This window comes from Pezoporus wallicus, unplaced genomic scaffold (genome assembly GCF_028554395.1).
Source record: "Pezoporus wallicus isolate ANWC-B61680 ecotype Strahan unplaced genomic scaffold, APGP_CSIRO_Pwel_v1 contig_818, whole genome shotgun sequence".
NCBI classification, from domain to species: Eukaryota; Metazoa; Chordata; class Aves; order Psittaciformes; family Psittacidae; genus Pezoporus; species Pezoporus wallicus.
The window spans coordinates 5,056,338-5,065,177 of record NW_026636248.1 but is presented as its reverse complement, the minus strand read 5'-3'; positions in this window follow the sequence as shown (position 1 = coordinate 5,065,177).

Sequence of the window (8,840 nt, the reverse complement as noted above, 5' to 3'; positions counted from 1 at the left end):
GTCCAAGCTTTCTTGGCAAAAGCAAAGTCTAGACAAAATGTCCCAGCACGCTGCCCAGCTGAACCTTAAAAGTGTCCATTGCTGGGGAATTCACTACTTCCCTGGGGAGGTTGTTCCAGTGGCTGGTTGTTCTGGAACAAAACTGAGTCAGAGAAAGCTCAGTTTGGACATTAGGAAAAGGTTCTTCCCTGAGATGGTGGTGAGTCACTGGAACAGGGTCCCCAGGGAAGAGGTCATGGCACCAAGCCTGTCAGAGTTCAAGGGATGTCTGGACAATGCTCTTAATCATATGGTTTAATTTTAGATAGTCCTATGAGGATCAGGGAGTTGGACTTGATAATCCATATGGGTCCCTTCCAACTTGACTTATTCTATGATTTTGTCAGAGTTGGTTCATTGCTTACAGAGAGATGAGGAATGAGAATCGGTCCTAAATCTTGGTGAAGATACAATGTTGAGACCAATTTTTCTGCAGGAAGGGATCCATATAACAGGACCATATCAGGACCCATATAACCTCATGCATGCAATTCAAACTAGTCAGATATAACACTTCCAGCACAAACCACAACTCATTCAGTCTCTCTAAAACAGAGCTGATAAGCACTTTGGAAGGCAGCTGCATACGTGCCGAATCTACATCCTTCTGAGACACAGGACTGCCTTAGGGAACACATGTGAATGGGAAATGGGAAGGAATTTTCTAACTATCTTTGTGATGTTTATAAAGCTTTATAGGCTCTTACTTTGTAACTGAAGAGAATAATCATGCTAAGAGAAGCCATGGTTATGGCAAGTTGTAGTTTCCCGCTAACAAATTATTCTTCCCTTTGTCACTGAAGCAAGAAAGGAAACAGATCTGCGAGAACTGTCACAGAGAAGTACCAGGAGAGTGAAAGGTTTTTAGGGATTAAGTTACTGTAAGAAAGATGTGTTATTTCCTGACTCCAGTATGCACAGCATGGCACCAGAGCTAGGTGGTCTGTGATGGAATGTTCTACTTGTTTTAATTCCAAGATAACACATATTTTGGCAGGACCTTGAGAGCATAGCTTGCTGGTAGCAAATACTATCTTGCAAAAGAAAGAAAGTAACATGATACTACCTTCATTGGTGCACAAATAGTTCAAATAATTTCCTTTACTTTCCTGTATATTTGTCGATTGCTGGTCAGGAGATGTCAAATGGGGGAATTTATCACAAGAGAGCTAATCTGTTTACTTTTGTCCTGGAGTTTCTGTTGATGTGGTCATGGAAATAGGGCACTTAAAATCATCAGGAGACTTACTTTTCAGTAGCTTTGTTCTAAAACTGCACTATTTCTTGGTTGTTGTAGTTCTTATCAATTAAAAGCTACTTCTTCACAAATGGAAGATACAAAGAAATATATCTGCTCCTGCACGTAGACAGATTCAGTGCTGCTTCCTGATTTCTGCTGACTTCTCCCATCAGCACAAAATGAGTAGTCACATCTTCTCCTCAGCAGTCACCTGCTTAACCAGCTGTGCAGTCCATCCATCTCTAGTACACAAATGAAAAATACCAAACCAAACCAGCCTCATGCTTTCTCAGTCCTTTGTTTTCAGAGAGTGAAGGCTTTGAAACTGTTCTGGGACTTGGCAAATCACCAACTCACTAATGAATGGATGCTGGCATCCTCAAATCTCAGGCAGATAAATATTTGTCTAACAGCTAAAAACTTCAACAGCCTTCCGCACCTGAGGCACTGTAGCTTCTGTAAGAGCAGGTCTGACCTAAAGAATAGGCTTCTTAAGGACAAGTCTGGATATAGCCCCAAGTTGGGTGGCAGATAACAGACCTCCATCACCCTACATGGAAGAAGTCCTCTCCTTTGTGCCAACAGAGAAGGTTACAACTTTTTCTCTCCATCCCCAAATAAGCAAATTAATTGGAACCATGTCCCAGAGACTTTGGCTCTCTGCTGTGTCACAAAGTACAGATGGATTACCCTTTCTTTTACCCTCAGTACGTCTTTCAGCAGAAGTATGGAAGAAGGCTCAGGCTTACATCTTTAGGACCTGTCATAAGAGGCTTTTACTGCTTTACCACCACACTCCATGCACGTTTGTAATTTCACAGGTGTAGAGACACAACTAATTCAAAGAATCAGTAAGTTTTGCAGATACAAGACCACACTTGCAGTCTTACGATGGGAAGGTAATTCACGTAATGAATTTCCACAGAGATGACAGAATTTGACCCTAGGGCCCTACTATTTATTCCAGTCCTAATTCTTCTAATTACTTACATAAAAATGCAAGTAATATTGTTCAGTTGAAAAAAGTCAGTTACTTGTAAAACTCCTGAAGTTCACACAGTCAGAGAGTAACTTCAATTGGAATGGGCAGCTGATAGTCATCGGGTCCTAGCTTCTGATATATATACCAGGCTGCTCAGGGCCTTTCCCAGTCAGATGTTGCATATCTGCAAGGGTGGAGAATCCACAATGTTCTGATTAATTTCTTTTTAAACATGAATCCAAACCTTGCTAATGTAGAAGTAGTATAAGCCATTCAGCCAGCTTAGCTTTTCTCTCACTCAATGAGAGTTGGCCACATGTGAGAATGACTCCCACAAGTTTCTTCAACCTTGATTCTCCTATGGTTAGCCCACAGAGCTCTCAGTGTCTTTCATCACTTTTCATGCTCTTGGAGCCAAAGATTTATCTCTGTAAATCTCAAGCAGTGCTTAGTCACTTTGTGAACAGCAAATTCCTAAGATAGTCAATGCTAAGGAGCAACGGTGAGATAATGCATAGGTAGCTTCATGCTACATGTTTTCAGTCCCAGTCCCATAATTTATATTTTGTCTCTCTTTTATGTGGATATCAATGGGCTATCATTTGTACCTGGCCTCCCTTTCTTCACTTTATACTCTTTAAACATCACAAGGTAAAGACATTAATACTATACAGTCTTAACCATCCTGTGACCTAAGAACTCACAATTGCAGGCTACTCCTGGAAAAAAAAGAGATTCCAAACTAATTATGAGCTTTGATTTTTTTCAACTCAGACAGCATTTTTCTAATTTTTCTAAATGCTAGCAATAGCAACCCACAGTCTAAAATCAGTGCAGGCAAACAGTGAACTTCTATTTGTGGCACCTTAGAGACAAGGAAATCCTTACACTGGAAGGCTGACTTCTTAGTCACACAGGTAAAATTCCAGTGTTGTGGATCTGATAAGAGGTCCTGAGGGAGAATAGCGAGGTGTCAGATTCATCCCTGTAAAAAAGGCATAGATATAGGAACTAAACGTGAATAAAGGGGGAGGAGGAGGAATCATTAAACTTCACAAGGCTGTGTGTAAGAGCAGTTCTTCTTTCCTCTTTTCTTCTTTTCTCGTTCATTCTGCCCCATCTCCCTTGGGCACCTCGAGACCTAACATCCTTTCACATGGTTCAAGTTAGCAAGCTTTTCATAATAATGACCAAGTAGAAATTAATGACATGATACATGACAGGTAAGACAAGATGATATCATGTTCCTTTCTGCTGTCAAACAGAATTCTGTCTGAGACAGTTTCATTACTATCCAGTAGCTCACTTCCCCCAAGACACTGACTATCCCTACCCTCACCATAGCCTCCTGTATCTTCCTTGCCCTTCAGCAATCTATCTGCTCCTTGGGGCAGTGAGGGAAGGGGGCAGGGCTGGAGTCAAGCCTTGTTTCTAAGAGGAGAAATGTCAGGGAGAGGAAGGTTTAGGACTAAGGAAAAAAGTGGGAGTAGTGTTGCCACTCCTACTGCCTAGAGGGATCATCCGGCATGCAGTAAGGCTGTGTCAGCTTCAGAGTCCAAGCTGAATCTCAGCTGCACCTGCAGGAGGTGGGGTGAAGACCAATTCTTCCAGCCACAGAGAGCAACTGCTCTGCCTCTTCTTACACATACTCTGCTAAGTTTCTTTAGCGTGATGTTGCCTCTGTACTGCTGAGTTCAAATTAGCCTTAGTCTATGGCTTGGTCTGTACATGTTCCCGGACAAGGAATTGGCAACCACAGAAGCAAAAGTTGTAAAGAAAGCCATGGAAGATAAAGCCGAAGCTTCAGAATATGAAAGGAGACAAATCAAGAAGAAAGAGAAGTCTAGAGCAGCTGAAAAGGACAATTGCTCTAGTTTTAAACTACACAAAGAGAGTTCTGCTTTTGGCTTTGAAAGAGCTAAAAGAGCCACAAATACCAGTCCAGAAGATAATGGAGCTATGAAGATCTGCATACAGCTGAAACATAACTGAAAAGGGCAGCTCCAAAGAGTTGGAAATGCTGTGGTAAAGAAGAGCAGATGATCTTCAGGGTATTTTAAAAGAAAGTCCTCAGTTCAAAACCATGCAGGTTCATACTACTGTATCTCTCACAAAAGCTTGAGGAACAAAATCAAAACTTTCCATCTCATTCTGTCTGAGAGCAGAAAGGAACATGCTATTATCTTGTCTTACCTGTCATGTACCATGTCATTTATTTCTACTTGGTCACCGTTATGACCTCGCTTGCTAACTTGAACCATGCAAAAGGATGTCAGGTCTCAAGAGACTGAGCTCCTTCGTGCAACAGGCAGAGAACACAAGAAATGGCAAGATGTAAGAATCTTGTAGTGGCAAAGATATTGATAAGACATGTTCAAATAATGCTAATGAAACCCCAGCTCACACAGGGTCCTTGTCAGTCTGAGGGGGAAATTCCATTCCAAGCCCCTGTTTGGGAGTTACTCTGTTCCAGGACAATGGCTTACTGCCTTTGTATCTGCACTTTAATAGATAGTTCAGATCAGTCTCACGGATAGCCTAAAAAGCATAAAATTACAAAGAGCCAGCAGATGCCGAGCAGCTCATTGAACAGCTAAGATATCCAGTACACTACCACAAGCAAGTATTGGGGAAATTCTCCTGATGAAACTTCTGAAAATACCAACTCCCTGTGAAATCCGTGGTCATTCCACCAGGCAAGAATATTTGCAGCAGTGCTGTATGAAAAAAATAGCAAATGTTTAAATGGGTTTCTTAAAAGAGAGCACTTCCTCTATACCCTGCTCTTGCACATCAGCACGAGGCTCCTGCTTAGGATGAGCTCCTGCTTAGAAGTGCCGTTTGAAAATACATTGACTTGATATTCACATTTTTCATCCCACAACATGGCACATCTTGCACTATAGCACTGCGGCCTGGGAAACTCCCATTAACACAAAGCAGGAATCAGCTTTCTGATTCAGTAGTTGCGCAGCTGACGTGCAGCTACACCCTTTGAGAGATTTCTTTAGAAAAATCACAAGTTTCGGCTAAAGTGCGTACAAGCCCCATGTCATTACTCACAATGCAGTACTGCGTATCACGATTGAGAAATTCTGGCCACTTTTCATATTTTTGATGTTAGCCTGGGATACTTTATAAATGCTCACCACCTGCGTCATTCAAAGGAAAGCTGCACCCTTGTGCATGTGAAAACCGTGTGTGTATTCATTAACAGATAAACTATCTCTCTTCAGATATAGAGATCAGTCCTTTCTCAGAAGTGTTGCGCTTCTTAGCAGAAGCAGAGCAAGCACTACCTTTATTAATTACAGTGTCTAAGCCAAAGCATGTAGAAATAATAGTACAGTATGATGAATTGAGCCAGTACTGTCAAATTTCACCACACCTTTGCTTTCTGCAGGTGTGGAGCCAAATGCCTCAATAATATTTATACAGGAACCTCACCACACCCTCTGGAAACTCATGTGGTTTAAATACTGTTAGAATATGTCAGCAAGGATTGCTTGGCAAGGGAATGCTTGCAAACTTACTTGTGGGAGGTACACAACAGATAGATATCTACTCTGTTTCAAAATAAAGACACGTGTATTCTCAACCAAAGCCTTAAAAGGAAAAATGATACCCAAAGAACTAATCTCTCAAAAACTATTTGAGATCTCAGGGTGGTACAAACTTACCCTAAATAAACATCTGCTATAGCACAAACCCAAATCTGTTATAACCAGTCAAGGTGATGCATAGAACTTAATAATGTTCTGGTTTTTGAGTTGACAAGGTTAGGAAAAGCTCATGCCATGCTCTCAATTACATTATGAGAGAGACATCACCCAGAAGAGAGTCCTCCTCCGCACAGGAAGGTATCTAGTCACTCAATAACCTTACTAGTTTCTCAGTTGCTGTGCCCCTTACAGTTTTTAACTTTAAATCACACAGAGATTTAGAGAAAAATATATCAGGGATTAGTTTAATCAGGGACTAAAATATTCTCAGATTTCAAAACCTTTCTCCTCCCTGTAGTATCTCTGAAGTCCTTTTAAGGGTTTTGGGACATTTAAATCCTTTCATCTTTATAAACTATTGGCTTGTTCTGGCTGAACCAAAAACCTGAATAGAATGCTCTGCTGATCGAACCAGGAATTCTTCCCTCCTGGGTAAATAAACAGTGCTTATACTGGTAAAAAAAATATTTGAAGATGTCAGGGAAATTGAAGATTCAACTGTTTCTTCAAACATCACTTCTTCTTTTGATCTACCTAAATATAGAATATGCTAGTTTTGATTTAAATCAGATTTTCAAAAGCTATACAGAATTGATAGCTAAAATATGCTACCGATGAATGTGAAAAACAAAACAGCCATGGAAAGTTGTATCCTAAAATAGTGTGTGAAAGCAGAACCTACCAGTTTTCTGTGACAGAAAGCCTTTCTCTCAAGACCCTCAAGAGCCTTTATAGAGCACTTGATTATATTCTGTTCAGACATCAAGCATTTCATTTACTCCTGAATCTAGGTGTGCTAATGTACAGGACAACACACTGTGTAAGAAAGTCACAATGACTTGTGCTAAGTTATACTGTAACTGGATGAAAACAAAATGCATTTATAGAGCTGGGACCTGGCCACGGCACTGATGTCCTGCCAGTATTTGTCCTGACCAAATATAAACATGAATGGCTACAGTAAGGGAGCCCACGGGTTTACTTCCCTCAGGAATGGTACTGTTAATACAAATATAAGTCTTCTAGTGTGCTGATGTGTTGACTTAGTATGGAGTGGGAGAGAGAGTACCGCTGCTCCTGAGTCAGAAGTAGCACCACCCATTGAATTGAGTCCTCTGGTAGTGTTACTTTAAAAGGACATCATTGGAAAACGTTATCAATTCATCACTTTGATTTAGCATAGGATGTCCTTTGAGACTAGTATAATTTTAGTTACACAGTATGCTTTCTTGTTTTTTGCTAATAACCAGCCATGCTATTCAAAAGGTGTTTTAAAAAGGAAGATTTAAAATCCTGTACAAAGGCACAAGCCGCTCATTCCCTCTAGCCCAGCATTTCTGCATAAGCAGAACACCTCAGCTACTTCTTGTAAAGCAGTAAGCAATATTGTAAATTAGCAAATTAAATTCACCCATTTTAAAACCAGAAAATCCACAGTAATTGCTCTAAGGGATAAAATCTATACAGTATTATCTATCATTCATTCAACAATGTGGCTAAATATGAAAAGATTACTCAAATCATTTAGGCTTTGGGAATCACTTAAGGCCAATGTAAACAGATTACAACTTTCCCAGGCACAATGGAAGCAATTAATTATGCAGTGAACACCTCTCCTACGCTATGTTGCTCTCTGAAAAACCTAACAAACAGATGCATCTAATTATAACTCACACTGAAACCTGCTGGTTTTGTGTATCTACAATTTCGAAAGACCCAAGGGGCAGGAAAACACTATCTGATTAAAGTCGTGCAGTTCCTCACAGGTAGACAAGCAACTTTAACGAAGCCTTTGGTTCCCAAATTATGTTGATGCAGAAGGGTCACCATTGGCAAGGGACTCTTTGCAGTTGCACCTGCCTATGTCCTACACCAAATTTTGTAGGTACTTCCATGACTCATTCCTTATTACAGGGTCCTCTGTGCCAGCCACTGAGATTATAGTTTTAGTCCATGCTAAATGTATGCTTATAGGCAGAAGAAAGGTCTCAGAAAGCAGTTTATGCCAAGAAGATAGAATTCGTGAGTCTTCCTCAGTGTCGAGGAAGCAGCTGCGGAGAGACAAGTACCTCCTAATGAGGTCTTCAAGGTGGTATTATCAACAGTGCAGAGAGGTAAGGAATGAAATAAAGGACAAGGGTAGGAATACACAGGGGTTTCCTAAGTTAGGGGTTAGAGAAGGGATGGACAGCTACAAAAGAGACAACAGAGGAAAGGACAGCATGACTGCAAGGAGAATCAGGGAAGGAGGTGTTTTAGTAGCCAGCCAGGACAAGGAAAAAAAAATAATTTGACAGAACTTCCATTTATTGAACGGAAAATAAGGAATAGCTCTCTGAGGTGCTACACTGGTCAAACAGCAGCTTTCAGATTAGGGTGGGGAAACAGAAGCAGAAGAGAAATGAAGTCAAACCTAAGACCCACACCAGGTTCTGGTCACCAGTGATTAAGAAAAGCAAAGGTCCCGTGCCTGTTTCTCAACCTTCACTATCCCACAGTGACAACATTTTCCTGGTTGTACACTCTTAGAATCCTCTGAGATTAACAAAATTCATTTTTCTAAAATAGAAACCCACCAGAAGTGACAAATACCTTCTCAATACGAAACAGACAATAGAAAAACTCAAATATAAGAAGTCACTGTCTTCTCTCTGTCTGTTCAGTTAATGTGTCTAATTTCAGCTAGATGAATCATAAAACAAGTATGTCAGCAACTGCAAATTTAAAACCCTCCAAACCACCAAAAAAAAAAGTTGTTTAAAGTAGTGTGGGTTCAAGTTGTTACTAGCCTGTTGCCAGAAAGATGTTTATAGAAATACTTGTGCAGTCAGTTTTGTAAGTTTCTTGTATGGTATCA